At 47.8% G+C, this 19,022-nt stretch overlaps 1 protein-coding gene across 1 annotated transcript in view; it reads right to left on the bottom strand.

Annotated features, from left to right (window-relative positions):
- The window catches only part of LOC141048600 (uncharacterized), a 52,760-nt gene extending 34,625 nt beyond the window's left edge, over positions 1 to 18,135 (bottom strand). Inside the window, exon 1 of the mRNA XM_073544346.1 lies at positions 17,752 to 18,135. The gene's annotated coding sequence lies outside the window, so the exon portion shown is untranslated. The remainder of the gene's footprint in view (positions 1 to 17,751) is intronic.
- Positions 18,136 to 19,022: the final 887 nt, after the last annotated feature.

Here is a 19,022-nt window from a genome sequence, read left to right as displayed (position 1 = left end):
CTTAATAGTAATGCTATGAAATACAGTTGTAAGTTTAGGATGAATTCCCTTTGACACTCTTCTCACCCTCATCAGGAGGAATACAAACATTGGTAAAGCACCAGCAGGTAACGGGGAGAGCCTAGGGCATGTCTAGTGTGCTAAATCTGGCAGCGTAGACAAGCGACCAGTATTCATAAAAGTCCTAATAGTGAGAAGTCCCTCCTCCAGCTTATAACAAAGCTTAGCCACTAGTACCCCAAATTTAACATGTTGTCCATTAAAGGGAAGTCATCGTTAAAAAAAAATGACCCCCTTAATTGCATGGTTTTTTTTTTGGTTTTTTTTTGGGGGGGGGTTATTTACCATGTTCACTATATGGTAAAATTGTGGATTCCAAACATATATGGTTTTTAATTACTGTACATACTCATGTATAAGCAGTTTTTCAGCACACAGGTGTGGAGAGAGGTGAATATTCATTCCGTTAATGAGCTGGAACACATGATCGCTCTTCCACAGGAGCTGCTAGCACAGGAACAAGATGCTGCGTGGGAATGCAGTGAATGCAAGTTGGATTTTTTTAATGCTTTTCTTATGGGGGCTATGCAGACAAGGATGGGAATAAAGAGCCACGCAGACAAGGATGGGAATAAAGAGCCACGCAGACAAGGATGGGAATAAGGAGCCACGCAGACAAGGATGGGAATAAGGAGCCACGCAGACAAGGATGGGAATAAAGAGCCACGCAGACAAGGATGGGAATAAAGAGCCACGCAGACAAGGATGGGAATAAAGAGCCACGCAGACAAGGATGGGAATAAAGAGCCACGCAGACAAGGATGGGAATAAAGAGCCACGCAGACAAGGATGGGAATAATGAGCCACGCAGACAAGGATGGGAATAAAGAGCCACGCAGACAAGGGAGGGAATAAGGAGCCACGCAGACAAAGATGGGAATAATGAGCCACGCAGACAAAGATGGGAATAATGAGCCACGCAGACAAGGATGGGAATAAGGAGCCACGCAGACAAGGATGGGAATAAGGAGCCACCCAGACAAGGATGGGAATAAGGAGCCACCCAGACAAGGAAGGGAATAAGGAGCCACCCAGACAAGGATGGGAATAAGGAGCCACCCAGACAAGGATGGGGTTAAGGAGCCACCCAGACAAGGATGGGGTTAAGGAGCCACCCAGACAAGGATGGGGTTAAGGAGCCACCCAGACAAGGATGGGGTTAAGGAGCCACCCAGACAAGGATGGGGTTAAGGAGCCACCCAGACAAGGATGGGGTTAAGGAGCCATCCAGACAAGGATGGGGTTAAGGAGCCATCCAGACAAGGATGGGGTTAAGGAGCCATCCAGACAAGGATGGGGTTAAGGAGCCATCCAGACAAGGATGGGGTTAAGGAGCCATCCAGACAAGGATGGGGTTAAGGAGCCATCCAGACAAGGATGGGGTTAAGGAGCCATCCAGACAAGGATGGGGTTAAGGAGCCATCCAGACAAGGATGGGGTTAAGGAGCCATCCAGACAAGGATGGGGTTAAGGAGCCATCCAGACAAGGATGGGGTTAAGGAGCCATCCAGACAAGGATGGGGTTAAGGAGCCATCCAGACAAGGATGGGGTTAAGGAGCCATCCAGACAAGGATGGGGTTAAGGAGCCATCCAGACAAGGATGGGGTTAAGGAGCCATCCAGACAAGGATGGGGTTAAGGAGCCATCCAGACAAGGATGGGGCTAAGGAGCCATCCAGACAAGGATGGGGCTAAGGAGCCATCCAGACAAGGATGGGGCTAAGGAGCCATCCAGACAAGGATGGGGTTAAGGAGCCATCCAGACAAGGATGGGGTTAAGGAGCCATCCAGACAAGGATGGGGTTAAGGAGCCATCCAGACAAGGATGGGGTTAAGGAGCCATCCAGACAAGGATGGGGTTAAGGAGCCATCCAGACAAGGATGGGGTTAAGGAGCCATCCAGACAAGGATGGGGTTAAGGAGCCATCCAGACAAGGATGGGGTTAAGGAGCCATCCAGACAAGGATGGGGTTAAGGAGCCATCCAGACAAGGATGGGGTTAAGGAGCCATCCAGACAAGGATGGGGTTAAGGAGCCATCCAGACAAGGATGGGGTTAAGGAGCCATCCAGACAAGGATGGGGTTAAGGAGCCATCCAGACAAGGATGGGGTTAAGGAGCCATCCAGACAAGGATGGGGTTAAGGAGCCATCCAGACAAGGATGGGGTTAAGGAGCCATCCAGACAAGGATGGGGTTAAGGAGCCATCCAGACAAGGATGGGGTTAAGGAGCCATCCAGACAAGGATGGGGTTAAGGAGCCATCCAGACAAGGATGGGGTTAAGGAGCCATCCAGACAAGGATGGGGTTAAGGAGCCATCCAGACAAGGATGGGGTTAAGGAGCCATCCAGACAAGGATGGGGTTAAGGAGCCATCCAGACAAGGATGGGGTTAAGGAGCCATCCAGACAAGGATGGGGTTAAGGAGCCATGAATATTGCTTTTGTTGCCATTTTCCGAGACCCGTAACGTTTTCAGTTTTTCAGGATCTGGTACTGGGTAAGGGCTTATTTTTTGTGCCCTGAGACATTTTTACATTTTGGGGTTGATACGATATTTTGATCGCCTCTTGTTGCATTTTATTGCAATGTTGCGGCAGTCGCAAAAACATAATTATGGAATTTTGATTAATTATTTTGTTACGCAGTTTACCAATTGGATTAATTTATTTTATTTTTTTAATTGATAAGACTTTTACGAATGCGGTGATAACAAATATGTGTATTTGTTATTGTTTTACTTTAATGGGGCAAAAGGGGATTGTTTAACCCCTTAGGCCTCTTTCACACTTCCCTTTTTGACCATCAGTCAAAATCCGCCAGGTTTTGAAAAAAACGGATCTGCTATTTTTTTTTGCGGATCCGTTTTTTTCCCCATAGAGTTGCATTACTGGCGGATTTTGACGGATGGCCATCCGTTGGATCCGTTTTTGTGAGGAACCGCCAAATTTTTTTTGTCCGCCGGCATGCTTGGACGGACCTTGCAACGTTTTTTTTGTTGTTGGATCTGCATTTTCCATTGCGCATGCCCGGAGAAAGGAAGTCAGGGAGAAAATTAACCCTGAAATCCTTTCTGGCGGACGAAAAAAATTCTCTCTCTCGGCCAGCGGTTCCTTTAAAATTCTTCATTCTGCGGATCCGTCACAAAACGGTTCCTGTGTCATCCGTTCACATCAGTTGGTAACGGATCCGCTTTTCCGCCTTTTTGGCGGATTTTAACTGACACAAAAGGCTGAAGTGTGAAACAGGCCTAAGCGACAGAGCCAGTTTGCAGCTTAATGACCAGGCCAATTTTTATAATTCTGACCACTGTCCCTTTATGAGGTTATAACTCTGGAACGCTTTAATGGATCCCGCTGATTCTAAGATTGTTTTTTCGTGACATATTGTACTTCATGTTAGTGGTAAAATTTATTCGATAAGTCTTGTGTTTATTTATGAAAAAAACGGAAATATGGCGAAAATTTTGCAATTTTAAAACTTTAAATTTTTATGCCCTTAAATCAGAGAGATGTGTCACAAAAATTTCTTAATAAAATAACATTTCCCACATGTCTACTTTACATCACCACAATTTTGGAAGCAAAAATTTTTTTTTGTTAGGAAGTTATAAGGGTTAAAAGTTGACCAGCGATTTCTCATTTTTACAACAAAATTTACAAAACCATTTTTTTTAGGGACCACATCATATTTAAAGTCATTTTGAGGGGTGTACATGCCAGAAAATACCCAAAAGTGGCACCATTCTAAAAACTAGACCCCTCAAGGTGCTCAAAACCACATTCAAGAAGTTTATTAACCCTTTAAGTGCTTCACAGGAACTAAAGCAATGTGGAAGGAAAAAATTAACATGTAACTTTTTTTTGCAAAAAATTTACTTCAGAACCAATTTTTTTTATTTTCACAAGTGTTAAAAGAGAAAATCAACCACAAAATTTGTTGTACAATTTCTCCTGAATACGCCGATACCCCATATGTGCGGGTAAACCACTTTTTCAGCACACGGCAGAGCTGGCAAGGGATGGAGCGCCATTTGACTTTTTCAATGCAGAATTGGCTGGAATTGAGATCGGATGTCATGTTGCGTTCGGAGAGCCCTTAATGTGCCTAAACAGTGGAAACCTCCAACAAGTGACCCCATTTTGGAAACTAGACCCATTAAGGAACTTATCTAGATGTGTGGTGAGCACTTTGAACCTTCAAGTGCTTCACAGAAGTTTATAATGTAGAGCCGTGAAAATAAGAAATCCATTTTTTTTCCACAAAAATGATCTTTTCGCCCACAAATTTTTATTTTTACAAGGGTAACAGGAGAAATCATACCCGCACAGTTATTGTGCGATTTGTCCTGAGTACGCTGATACCCCTTATGTGGGGGGGAACCACTGTTTGGGTGCATGGGAGAGCTTGGAAGGGAAGGAGTGCCATTTTGGAATGCAGACTTTGATGGAATGGTCTGCGGGCATCATGGGCCCTGATGGGCCTAAAAAGTAGAAACCCCCCACAAGTGACCCCATTTTGGAAATTAGACCCCCTAAGGAACTTATCTAGATGTGTGGTGAGCACTTTGAACCCCCAAGTGCTTCACAGAAGTTTATAAACGCAGAGCCGTGAAAATAAAAAGTCTTTTTTATTTCCACAAAAGTGATTTTTTAGACCCAATTTTTAGACCCCCCAAAGTTGGTAAATAGTGGAAACCCCTCAATTCTTGCTCCAACCCTAACCCCAACATACCCCTAACCCTAATCCTAGTTCACCCTAACCCTAGCCCAACCCTAACCCTTGCCCAACCCTAACCCTAATGGAAAACTAAAAAAAAAATATTTTCTTTATTTCGTTATGTTGGCCTAACTAAGGGGGTGATAAACGGGGGGATTATGTACTACTTTGATCACGATGATAGTTTATCATCGTGATCAAAATGAATGGAATCTGCCAGCCGGAGCCGGCAGATTCTCGGCGGGAGCACTGCGCATGCGCCCGCCATTTTCCCCGTATCCAAGATGGCGGCGCCCACCGGAGGAAGCCGCAGGGATGCAGGACCACCGGGAGGGGACAGAGGACCACCGGGAGATACAGGGGGGGGGGGGGGGGGGGGGAAATCGGGGACCTTATTTCTCTCTCCTCTGATGTGCGATCACATCAGAGGAAAGAGAAATTAAAAGTAAAATTGCGGCTTTTTTTCTTTTGCGATCGCCGTTATAGGGTTAATAACGGCGATCGCAAAAGCGAGGTCAGTAAAAACCGACCGATTCATGTTCTCTGGGGTCTCGGCTACCCCCGGCAGCCGAGACCCCGGAGAAAATCCGACACTGGGGGGGCGCTATTCACTTTCTCCACAGCGCCGTGAATTAGTGGCGCTGTGGTTTTAGTACCCTTAATTACCGCTGTTAAAAGGCGTATCGGCGGTCGTTAAGGGGTTAAACTTGTGTTTTTATTAATACTTTTTTTTATATTTTTAAAACATTCTTTCACTTATTACTGTATTTAATAGTCCCTTATGAGACTGGAAGCTGCAATCGTCTGATCGCTTGTGCTATACATAGCAGTGCTTCAGCCCTGCTATAATGAAAATCACAAACTCCTATGAACGCTAGCCACAGGCTGGCTTTCACAGGATAGTAATGACAGGCATCAGCAGACGCCCACCTGTCATGAGAACCCAGCAGCGCAATTATGTCACTGGGATAGATGCAGGCTTGACATGCGAGCCCAAATCTAAAACCAGGATGCAAGTTTACGTCATATGTGGTGAAAGGGTTAAATTATCTTTTTTATTGTTTAATTCCATTTTCACAATGAAGAAACCACTAACTGTTTTCCAAACAAAAACACTGAAAAAGATGCCCGGGTGTCTTTCCATTGATCTGTTTTGTAAAGTATAGAGCGTCTTCACAGCTGAGAACATCAAAAGAATTGTACAATCACGTCTTTTAACCACTTGGCTCCTCTGGAAACATGAAGGGGTTAAAAAAGACACTCAAAAGTCTGACAGAGGAACAGGGAGTTGTTTTTACTTAGAAATGCTCATGTTCATGCTTGTGTTTCCTGGGCGCTTTTGCTGGCGGACCCTGGAAAAGATGCCTTCTGTACATAACCTAGGGCTTAAAAGGATTGTCCACTACCAGGACAACCCTTTTTTGATCAAAATGTTTGGCTCCCATAAGATAATAAAACATATAATCCCCTCCCATGCCGGCAGTGTTCCCATGGTGTTAGTACACACCATCCCCGGGGCTCCCGTGCGGTTGTTGTGACACATGACGTTAGGGCCCAATCAGCACTGGTGTCACTCTATCCTCCTTTGGACAAAATCGAACATGAAGAGAAAGTCCTAGCTGCAGCTGATCTCCAACTTCCTCTTCATTCTCAATTTGACGGGAGGCAGGGACAGTGACGCCAGCACTGATTGGGCGCCGGGGTCACAACAACCGCACACCGGCCCCGGGGAGAAAAAGAGTACCAACACTATGGGAACTGCGCCGTCACAGGAGGTGAAAAAAGGCTTTATTATGTTATGGGGCCAAGCGAGGGGTATGAGAGGAAGTTGACCTGACGAAGGCTTTGCCAAAACGCGTGTCGGGTGACGCTTGTGTGCCGACAAGCCCCCACCTTTCCCCTGGGCTTCCCGGACAACTAGTGAGAGATCTATTGGTATGTGCATTATTCTACCTTGTCCCTGTATATAAGATCATGATTGTGTTGCCTTTGGTGATAGTGAGAGATACTTCAAATTATGCTCCTATGGATATATTGGATTTTGGGCAGTAATTCAAGCTATTTAGTGCCATACCAATTTGTTTTGGGGATTTGTTCCAGGGGGAACATTTATTAAAATATTTGGCATTTACCATTAAACAATCTATTATATTTTTGTGGGGTTATTCAGTCACCACACCAGCGTCCCGTTGTTTGAGCTGCTAGCACACTTTGGTATTCGTGACCTGTACTTGTAATTGTATTCATCAATAAAATGTTTTGTCTTTTGCGCTCTGTAACTTCTTTAACCCCTTTACCCCCAAGGGTGGTTTGCACGTTCATGACCGGGCCAATTTTTACAATTCTGACCACTGTACCTTTATGAGGTCATAACTCTGGAACGCTTCCATGGATCCCGGTGATTCTGACATTGTTTTCTCGTGACATATTGTACTTCATGTTAGTGGTAAAATTTCATTCAAATAACTTGCGTTTTTTTCACAAATAAACGCAAATTTGGCGAAAATTTAGAAAATTTCGCAATTTTCCAACTTTGAATTTTTATGCCCTTAAATCACAGAGATACGGCACACAAAAAACTTGATATCTAACATTTCCCACATGTTTACTTTACATCAACACAATTTTGGAACCAAAATTTTTTTTTGTTGTTAGGAAGTTATAAGGGTTAAAAGTTGAGCAGCGATTTCTCATTTTGGCAACACCATTTTATTTTTACGGACCACATCACATTTGAAGTCACTTTGAGGGCTCTATATGATAGAAAACACCCAAAAGTGACACCATTCTAAAAACTGCACCCCTCAAGGTGCTCAATACCACATTCATTAAGTTTATTAACCCTTCAGGTGCTTCACAGGAATTTTTGAATGTTTAAAAAAAAAAAAAAATGAATATTTAACTTTTTTTCACAAAAAAATTAATTCAGGTCCAATTTTTTTTATTTTACCAAGGGTAACAGGAGAAATTGGACTGCAAAAGTTATTGTGCAATTTGTCCTGAGTACGCTGATACCTGATATGTGGGGGGGGGTGAACCACTGTTTCGGCGCATGGCAGCGCTCAGAAGGGAAGGAGCGCCGTTTGACTTTTTCAATGCAAAATTGGCTGGAATTCAGATTGGACACCATGTCACGTTTGGAGAGCCCCTAAGGCCTCTTTCACACATCAGGTTTTCTGCTTCAGGCGCGATCCGGCGCTTTTGACTAAAACCGGATCCGTCGAAATGCAATGCCGGATCCGGTTTCCCCCCCATTGACTTGCATTAGAGCCGGATGGCCATGCGTTTCATCCGATTTTCGCCGGATCCGGCAATGTGACGCGATCCGGCTTCTGGAAAAAACGGTGACTGTAACGTTTTTTGTATCCGTCGAAAAAGGCGGACACGCCGGATCCGGCGTGTCCGGCTTTTTCATACAATGAAAGCCTATGAGCGCCGCAATGCGCCGGATCCGGCGACAGCCGGATCCACCGGCCGGATCCGGTTTCTTTGGTCTGAGCATGCTCAGTAGCTCTGCCCACAGGACATATATAAAAGCAAGACAATGGGACCCTCAGCCACACCCAACATGCCACCCAAGCCAAGAACCAGGAGCAGGAGAAGGCAGCAGACATCTGCAGCAGCAGCACCATCAGCACCACCCCAAATGGAGCAGCATGCTGAACAACGGGAGGGGAGTCCAGCAGCAGATGAGAGACGGTAATTATCAAATCCCCCATTCCTCCAAACTAGGGCTATGGAATATCAAGATATTCATTGGCCCTTTGTTTCTCTTTATTCAACAGCCGCCCAATAGATGCAGCAGCAGCAGCAGCAGCAATGGCAGCAGCAGAAACACCACCCACAGCCATGGAGTCTGGCCATGAGGAAGACAGCACATCTTCTGGGAGCCCTCCCTCGCATCGTCAGCGTTTGACGGTAAGTTTTTATTTCCAAAATCCATCATCTCTGTAATATATGTGTATTCATTGCCTTTTATTTCAAAACAGGAATCACAAGATGAAGAGGAGCTCCCAGAAGAAGAAGGAAGGGGTGGACAGACACTTGGAGTGGGCTGACAATTGGTAAGTTTTTTGCATCAAACGCAGAAACACAACATCACACTACACACAACACATAGAAAACAATGTTCTGCAGACCACACACAGCAAACAAATGCCTACATCCAAAGACATAACATTTTTTGTTTTCTTCTCTAGTCTTCCCAATCTGGTGCTCGGTCAAGAGGTCCTCGCAGTGCCTCCCAGGGTCGTCGGCAACAGCAACGCGGCGGTCACCAGCGTGTAAGTATAAATAATTTTGCTTTGTTTTTTTTGCACTTTTTATTTCATTTCTTTTGTGGAGGCTAATTATGTTATTTTTGTCTTTTTCTTTCACAGCCTTCACAGCGTGCTCCCGACTCTGACGGTGAGGATGGAGGGATTGATGTGGACTGCCTCATCGATCTCGTCAGAGAAAGGGAGCCGCTCTGGAATATGGCTGACCGCCGCTACGCTGACCTGATCGTTACCCGACGACTCTGGGAGGAAATCTGTTCGCTCCTTGTGGACCGCTGGGAGGACCTCGAAGCTCGGGCCCAGATTAAAGAGCGTAAGTATATACAGTACCGGTTGCTTGATTTAAACCAGTGTTTCCCGAACTCCAGTCCTCATGGTCCCCACGGATCATGTGTTCAGGATTTCTACTTACTTTGGAAATCCTGAAAACATGACCCCTGGGGACCATGAGGACTGGAGTTTGGGAAACACTGATGTTGTATACTAACCACTTTGTCCTTTCTCGTTTCAGGGGAGAGAATTGTGAAGCGGTGGCGGTCTGTGAGGGATCGTTTCAAGAAGGAGTTCAATAAAGAGATGCGGGCCCCGAGTGGATCTGGAGGACGCAGGAGCAAGTACAAGTACGCACGAGCCCTGTCGTTCCTCCGGGAGACAATGCTCACCAGAAGGTAAATATTACACACCACATGTGACAAAAAAATGTTTAGATGTAACTTTTTTTTTTTCAGCCAGGGCCATACCATGTCACTATTTTAAGTGTTTTTTTTTCTCTTTATTCCACAGCACGGTGAGCAGAACTCGGGAGCCTGCACGATTGGACCCTTCTGAGGCGATCCCTGAGGAGACCGGCACCGAGGGACACTTCGACCGCCCCGGTACATCTGCACCTTCCCAGCCTTCCCACACATTCGACCCATCTGTCCCATCCACCAGCACAGGAGCATCGTGGCCGCCTACATTACATGAAGCTGCTGGTGAGGAGATCGCTTTCCCTTTACCCCACCCTTCTGCCCCTGCCACCTCTAGTACACCTGCGGGTACTGGGCGGCAGCGGCTGAGGGGTCAGGAAAAGACTTATGCGCCAGAGTTCTTGCATCTGAATGCATCTTTCCAGAACTGTCTAAAAGTCTTGTCAGAGCAAATCTCCGCAGGCTATCAGATCAACTCCAGCATTCTGGAGGTGAAGACACTTCTGCAAACCATGCATTCAGAAGCAAGATCTTCGCCAAACCACACCTTTTTCAGGTCTGTTGTGGAGCGCATGGAAACGCTCTCTCCTGCCCAGCAGATGCATGTAATGCATTCATGCCACGCTGCTCTCCAGCAAGTTACCTCCCAACCTCCTCCTCCCACCACAGTAGTTCCTCCACCTGCACCCCCTCCAGCCACTTTCCATCCTCCCCCTCCTATTACATCTACACCCCCTCCAGCCACTTTCCATCCTCCCCCTCCTATTACATCTACACCCCCTCCAGCCACTTTCCATCCTCCCCCTCCTATTACATACCATCCACCTCCCCAGCACCATCCACCTCCCCAGTACCAGCAACCTCCCCACTACCAGCAACCTCCCCAGTACCAGACATCTCCCCACTTCCAGCAACCTCCCCAGTACCAGACATCTCCCCACTTCCAGCAACCTCCCCAGTACCAGACATCTCCCCACTTCCAGCAACCTCCCCAGTACCAGACATCTCCCCACTTCCAGCAACCTGCCCCGTACCAGACATCTCCCCACTTCCAGCAACCTGCCCCGTACCAGACATCTCCCCACTTCCAGCAACCTGCCCCGTACCAGACATCTCCCCACTTCCAGCAACCTGCCCCGTACCAGACATCTCCCCACTTCCAGCAACCTGCCCCGTACCAGACATCTCCCCACTTCCAGCAACCTGCCCCGTACCAGACATCTCCCCACTTCCAGCAACCTGCCCCGTACCAAACTCCTTCCCCATACAACTTGCCATCAACATCATCTGCTCCTACAGTCCCTGCCCAACCCTCCACTCCACCACCCACCACCTCTTCTGCTTCCCACATGTCCACCCATTCTGTAGTTTTTTCCACACCTTCACCTCTAACTGTTCCTTCCCCACCACGATCCCAGTCCTCTCTCCACACTCCCAGTGTCGAAGTGTCCCGCAGCCCCCCCAGCAGTATTTCCACCACACACTACACAGATTTATAATGTGTGTATTTAAATAAAACTGACAAGTTTTATGGTTTCAAAGCTTTATTAAACAAGTTTATTAAAATTTTAAAAAAGTTTACTAAAAAAACCATTTTTCAATAAAAGTTAAATTATTTTACACTGGTTGTCTGTCATTTCTTTCTGCGGCGAAAAAGGTTAAATACAGGGTATTTAAAAGGTGAAATGGTATTCAAAACTAGGTATATAACTGTGGGTAAATTTTAGCTTTTTGCCACAGTTGTGTTCCTGGTTGTGTTTGAAGCAAAGTATTTCACCTAAAAAGTTGTGTTTATTGTTGGTGATTTCCTAACAATGTACACAACTTTTGTTAAAAGGTGAAATACTTTGCATAAAACACAACCATGTACACACCTGTGGCCTAAAGGTAAAAATAGTAAGACCATGACAAGATAGCCAACTTTGGTTGGCAAAGGTATATACTGTTGGTACAGAAGGTACACAAGTTTGGTTAAGGGCACAAATCTTTCACACTCTGTCATCCTGCCAGTGTACTCTGCCTTGAGGTGACAAAGTATAGTGCAAAATTGTCCCTCATTACTGAAACCGTCACAGAACTTCTAGTGGTAATGTCATGGTAATCTTGCAAGGTGGTTTCTTCAGAGGTGTCCTCAATGGAAATGGGTTCCTTGCAGATAACAAAATTGTGGAGTACCACGCAAGCTTTGATCACCTCGTCCACGGTTTCTGTCTTGAGGTTGATCGCAGTCAATAGGACCCGCCATTTGGCTGTCAGAATACCAAAGGTACATTCAACCATTCTTCTTGCTCTTGTGAGGCGGTAATTAAAAAATGCGTTTTGTTCTTGACAATCCTCTGCTACCGTACGGTTTTAAAAAGTGTTCTGACAGCTGGAAGGCTTCATCCCCTACACAGACAAATGGCATAGGTGGACCAGATGTTTGCGGCAGCAGTCTAGGGGATGGGAACTGGAAGGTGTTTCCATACAGTTTACGCCCCATGGCAGAGTTTGAAAACTTGAGAGTCATTGGAGCGGCCATAGGCCCCAATATCAATAAATTTGTATTCCGCGTCAGCGATGGCCATGAGGACAATTGAAAAATATTTCTTGTAATTGAAATATTCCGATCCCGATTCGGCTGGCTTTACAATGCGAATATGTTTCCCGTCCACAGCGCCCAAGCAGTTGGGAAACTGACATATCTGTTGAAACTTGTCAGCAATTTCAATCCACCTCTCTGTTGTGGGCTCTGGTAAAAACTCTTCAGCTAAGGAGTCCCACAGTGCACGGCATGTGTACTTCACTATTCCAGATATGGTGGAAATCCCGAGTCTGTACTGGAAATGCAGTGACGAAAGGGATTCTCCAGTTGCAAGAAATCTGTGGGGAATTAAAAAACAATAAATTAGTTTTAAATCACAGCATTACATACAAAAACTGAGCTATAACACTTGGAGATACAAACTACCACCAACAAGATTGCAGTGAAAGTGTGCTCTGATGCGATCACATCCAATAAATGTGGCTTACCTTAAAGTCACCATCAGACGCTCTGCGGGTGAAACAGAGAAGCGGCAATAGGTGTCCGCTTTTCTTATGAGGTGTGCAATGCGCTCCACCAAGTAATCAAAATTCTCCATTTTCATCCTAACATATCCAAAAAATTTATCCGGGTTTCGTCGAAGGTCCATGCAGAGTGTAGAATAGACCCCACGCGTCATTCTCTTGGCTGTGATGGGGTGAATCCACAAACGTCGTCTACGATGCCTGATGTGCTGCTGTCTCGCTCTCTCCTTCTCCAGAACAATCACCCTCAAACGATTCGCCTCCGCTATAAAATCCGCCAAATTCTTCAAAATATTTCCAATGACAACATCCATCTTCGCCAGTAACTTGCTCTTCTCTCCAACCTGCACTTTCTCCTCTACAACCTGTCAAAGAAGGGCTGTAGGAACATGCTATATATAGTTTTCCAGTAGCCAATCCCGTTCGGAAGGCCACAAGGGTCAATTTTAAAAACCGGATCCGGCGTAATCCGTCGAAAAACGGATAGAAAAACGGATGAACCGGATGAGACGGATCCGGTTTTGTCAGTCAAGAAAAAGCCGGATCCGGCAGAAAACCGGATCCGTCACATCCGGTTTTACTAAACATTTGCCGGATCCGGCGTTCCGGCACGACGCCGGATCGCGCCTGACGCCGAAAACCTGAAGTGTGAAAGTAGCCTAATGTGCCTAAACAGTGGAAACCCCCCCACAAGTGACCCCATTTTGGAAACTAGACCCCCCCCCCCCAAGGAGCTTGTCTAGATGTGTGGTGAGAACTTTGAACCCACAAGGGCGTCACAGAAGTTTATAACATACAGCCGTACAATTAAAAAAATCATATTTTTTCCACAAAAATGATCTTCTCACCCCCAATTTTTATTTTCCCAAGGGTAACAGGACCCTAAAAGTTATTGTGCAATTTGTCTTGAGTATGCTGATACCCCATATGTGGGTGTAAACGACTATTTGGGCGCATGGCAGAGATCGGAAGGGAAGCAGCGCCATTTGAGTTTTTTGGCTGGAATTGAGATCGGACGCCATGTTGCGTTTGGAGAGCACCTGATGTGCCCCAACAGTGGAAACCACCCAAATCTAGCTCTAACCCTAATCCCAACACACCCCTAACCCTAATCTCAGCCCTAATGGGAAAATGGAAATAAATACATTTTTTTATTATTTTTCCCTAACTAAGGGGGTGATAACAGGGGGTTTGATTTACTATTTATGGCAGTTTTTATGTTTGGCGGCTGTCACACGCTAAAAGACGCTTTTTACTGTAAAAATCGTTTTTGCATCACCACATATTGAGAGCTATAATTTTTACATATTTTGACCCACCGAGTCATGTGAGGTTTTATTTTTTGCGGGACGAGTTGACATTTTTATTGGTACCATTTTCGGGCACGTGACATATTTTGATCGCTTTTTATTTTTGGGACGCAGAATGAACAAAAACCAGCGTTTCATGAATTTCTTTTGGGGGGTGCGTTTACACCGTTCCACTTGCGGTAAAATTGATAAAGCCCTTTTATTCTTCGGGTCAGTATGATTACAGCGATACCTCATTTATATCTTTTTTTTATGTTTTGGCGCTTTTATGCAATGAAAACAATTTTATATAAAAAATTATTTTTGCATCGCTTTATTCTGCGAGCAATAACTTATTTTTTTGCTGATGATGCTGTATGGCGGCACATTTTTTGTGGGACAAGATGACGTTTTCAGCGGTACCATGGTTATTTATATCCGTCTTTTTGATTGCGCGTTATTGCACTTTTTGTTCGGCAGTATGATAATAAAGCATTATTTTTTGCTTTGTTTTTTTATTTTTTAAGGGGTTCGCTAAAGGGGATAACTAATGGGACAGTTTTATAGGGCGGGTCGTTACGGACGCGGCGATACTAAATGTGTACGTTTGCTGTTTTTTTTCCAAAAAATGAATTTTAGGGAATACGTTTTCTTTATTTTTAAGTTAGCCATTTTTTATAAATTATTTTTACATTTTTTTTTTTTTTTTTTTTTAATTTATTACACTGTCCCAGGGGGGACATAACTGTCATGTGACAGATCAGCCATCTGTCACAGGCAGTGCAGAAGGCTTCCTCATGCCTTCGCTCTGCAGGCAGTGAGGAAGCCAGCTCCCTGCAGGCCCCCGCCGCCATATTAGATCCGGGGACCTGCAGGGAAGGAGGCCCCCGCAGCAGCGCTGCACATTGTGCTGCTGCGGGGGTCTCAGAGAAGCACGGAGGGAGCCCCCTCCCTGCACACTTCTCTCCTATGCCCCCAATACACCGCGATCATGTTTGATCGCGGTGTGCCAGGGGTTAATGTGTTGGGGGCGTTACGTGACTGCTCTTGACACATAGTGCCAGGTGTCAGGTCGGACATCACAGATCGCTGGCACAGGCTTCCTCATGCCTGCGCTCTGCAGGCAATGAGGAAGCTGACTCCCTGCAGGCCCCCGCCGCCATATTGGATCCGGTGACCTGCAGGGAAGGAGACCCCGCAGCAGCGCTGCACATCGCACTGCTGCGGGGGTCTCAGGGAAACACGGAGGGAGCCCCCTCCCTGCCGATTCTTCCCTAAATCCCCGGTACACTGCGATCGTGCTTGATCGGTGTGCCAGGAGTTAACGTGACGGGGGCGGTCCGTGACCGCCCCTGACACATAGTGCCGGGTGTTAACTGTAATAATCAGCTGACAGCCGGCCGCGATCAGCGGCGCTCCCCCCGTGAGCGCCGCTGATCGCTATGACATACTATCCCGTCCTTGGGAATTAAGTCCCAGGGAACGTGGATGGGATAGTACGTCATATGTCAGAAAGGAGTTAATAATCACAAATGTTCCTCTAGAACATTGTCTAATATCTGGCATAGCTGCAGGTCAGCAACAAGGCTATGCCGGCCTGCTCCACTGGGGAAAGACCTGGCTAGTCATTGTTTGCGTTGAGAAACATGTGATGGTGTCTCCGCGGCTTGTGTTTTGCATGTTTTGCATATTTCCCATAAGGGATGGGGGCATTGCTCTAGAATCACTGTGTTGAGAAACATGTGATGGTGTCTCCGCAGTGTTGGATGTTGATCTCCATGAGTTCATTCATCCTCATTTTTCACAGTCTTCTACTAGACATTGCTCCTACTAGCCAGTTTCCTACTCCACACTGATGAGGGGCAATACCCCGAAACAGCTGTCTGTGGATGGATACCATGTTTTGGCATAGATGGTTTCCTTCATTGGAGACTGCCCTTCCCGTGGTTGTTCCTTCCCGGGGAAAGACCTGGCTAGTCATTACTTGCATTGAGAAACACGTGATGGTGTCTCCGCGGCTTGTGTTTTGCATGTTTTTGCATATTTCCCATAAGGGATGGGGGCATTGCTCTAGAATCACTGCGTTGAGAAACATGTGATGGTGTCTCCACAGTGTTGGATGTTGATCTCCATGAGTTCATTCATCCTCATTTTTCACAGTCTTCTACTAGACATTGCTCCTACTAGCCAGTTTCCTACTCCACACTGATGAGGGGCAAATACCCCGAAACAGCTGTCTGTGGATGGATACCATGTTTTGGCATATTTGGTTTCCTTCTTTGGAGACTGCCCTTCCCGTGGTTGTTCCTTCCCGGGGAAAGACCTGGCTAGTCATTGCTTGCGTTGAGAAACATGTGATGGTGTCTCCGCGGCTTGTGTTTTGCATGCTCCACTGGCAGGTCAGCGACAAGGCTATGCCAACCCGCTCCACCTGCAGGTCAGCGACACGGCCACGCCAGCCCGCTCCACCTGCAGGTCAGCGACACGGCCACGCCAGCCCGCTCCACCTGCAGGTCAGCGACACGGCCACGCCAGCCCGCTCCACCTGCAGGTCAGCGACACGGCCACGCCAGCCCGCTCCACCTGCGGGTCAGCGACACGGCCACGCCAGCCCGCTCCACCTGCGGGTCAGCGACACGGCCACGCCAGCCCGCTCCACCTGCGGGTCAGCGACACGGCCACGCCAACCCGCTCCACCTGCGGGTCAGCGACACGGCCACGCCAGCCCGCTCCACCTGCGGGTCAGCGACACGGCCACGCCAGCCCGCTCCACCTGCAGGTCAGCGACACGGCCACGCCAGCCCGCTCCACCTGCAGGTCAGCGACACGGCCACGCCAGCCCGCTCCACCTGCAGGTCAGCGACACGGCCACGCCAGCCCGCTCCACCTGCAGGTCAGCGACACGGCCACGCCAGCCCGCTCCACCTGCAGGTCAGCGACACGGCCACGCCAGCCCGCTCCACCTGCAGGTCAGCGACACGGCCACGCCAGCCCGCTCCACCTGCAGGTCAGCGACACGGCCACGCCAGCCCACTCCACCTGCAGGTCAGCGACACGGCCACGCCAGCCCGCTCCACCTGCAGATCAGCGACACAGCCACGCCAGCCCGCTCCACCTGCAGATCAGTGACATGGCCATGCCAGCCCGCTCCACCTGATCAGCGACACGGCCACGCCAGTCTGTTCCACCTGCAGGTCAGCGACACGGCCACGCCAGTCTGTTCCACCTGCAGGTCAGCGACACGGCCACGCCAGTCTGTTCCACCTGCAGGTCAGCGACATGGCCACGCCAGTCTGTTCCACCTGCAGGTCAGCGACACGGCCACGCCAGCCCGCTCCACCTGCAGGTCAGCGACACGGCCACGCCAGTCTGTTCCACCTGCAGGTCAGCGACACGGCCACGTCAGCCCGCTCCACCTGCAGATCAGCGACACGGCCACGCCAGCCCGCTCCACCTGCAGATCAGCGACACGGCCACGCCAGCCCGCTCCACCTGCAGATCAACGACACGGCCACGCCAGCCCGCTCCACCTGCAGATCAGCGACACGGCCACGCCAGCCCGCTCCACCTGCAGATCAACGACACGGCCACGCCAGCCCGCTCCACCTGCAGATCAGCGACACGGCTATGGCAACGAAGACCTGTTCCATGTTTGACAGAAGAGCACCTACCTGCTGGCTTTCAGTCACTTCTGCCTTTTCCCCCCTCACCGTCACTGCCAGGTCCACTTCCGGCATAGGGTTAATCACGTCTGCTGACGTCATGCCCATGTGAGGGGCTGATGTCACGGGAAGGGGAGGGGGCCTAGTAGCCTCCAGTCCAGTGCAGAGTGCAGGCCCGGTGTAGCAGGAGGTAGCGTTGTGCTGTGGCTGCTGGAGATGAGACTTGTATGGAGGAGGAGACACACGGAGGACTGAGGAGCTGCTCAATGGAGCGATCTTCTATTTGATGTAACCACAACCCTCTAGATTCCCTACAGGCTCCACTTCCGGTCTGTGCAGCCAGCTTGTCGCTTTCCGTGTCTGTAGTTGGCCAAATGTTTGTTGTGACCAGTGCTTTGTGGGAAATGTAGTTCATGATCCTTGAATGGTTATTGTGTCTCACAGCCTTAGCGACTTCAGCTCCCATGATGCAGTAGTGTCATGTCTCTGAGTCTGGGCTGCCGCCGTCCTGTGATTTCGCAGTGGGCTTTTCAGGTGGCCGGCGGCTGGGGACGTGGAGTGTACGCTGCGATTTCAGAGAACTGCCAGCATCTGCGCACTCACTATTTTGCCCTCACATACACTTTGCACCCTCCTCCCAGCCTGTATTCAAATATGCACAACTTTCATCACACGAGGCTGAAGTTGGTTTCTTATTCGGCAGTTTTTTCTTTTCTTGTTTTGACAGGTTTAATAACAAAAAAATAAGCAACGCAATAATAAAAACCAATGCAGTGATGTGCCCTGATGTGAATACACTTAAAATCAGCATCAAAAATTATAAAACTGGCACAAAAATGGGCATCAAAGTGGGCACCAAATGGCGTTAATGAAAGGGTTAAATAACTTTGAGCCACTGGAATCAGACTAAGGACACACAGAAAGTGATGCCCTGCATCAAACCCAGGTCCCTCCAGCCTGGCCCAAATGGGTTCTGGGCATCAGAATTGGCATCAAAGTGGGCACACAGCCAATTTTCACAGGTTTGAATAAGTGATGTTTTTAAGGGGTTAAATGACTTTAGACCACTGAAATCACACTGAGGACACACAGATAGTGATGCTCTGCATCAAGCCCAGGTCTCTCCAGCCTGTCCCAAATGGGTTCTGGGCATCAGAATTGGCATCAAAGTGGGCACACAGCCAATTTTCACAGATTTGAATAAGTAACTGATGTTTTTAAAGGGTTAAATGACTTTGGGCCGCTGATGTCACACTAAGGGTATGTGCACACGGTGCGGA

Source organism: Dendrobates tinctorius, unplaced genomic scaffold, assembly GCF_039654945.1.
Source record: "Dendrobates tinctorius isolate UK_male_01 unplaced genomic scaffold, ASM3965494v1 ptg000137l, whole genome shotgun sequence".
Taxonomy (NCBI): domain Eukaryota; kingdom Metazoa; phylum Chordata; class Amphibia; order Anura; family Dendrobatidae; genus Dendrobates; species Dendrobates tinctorius.
This window is presented reverse-complemented; position numbering and strand designations above follow the sequence as displayed.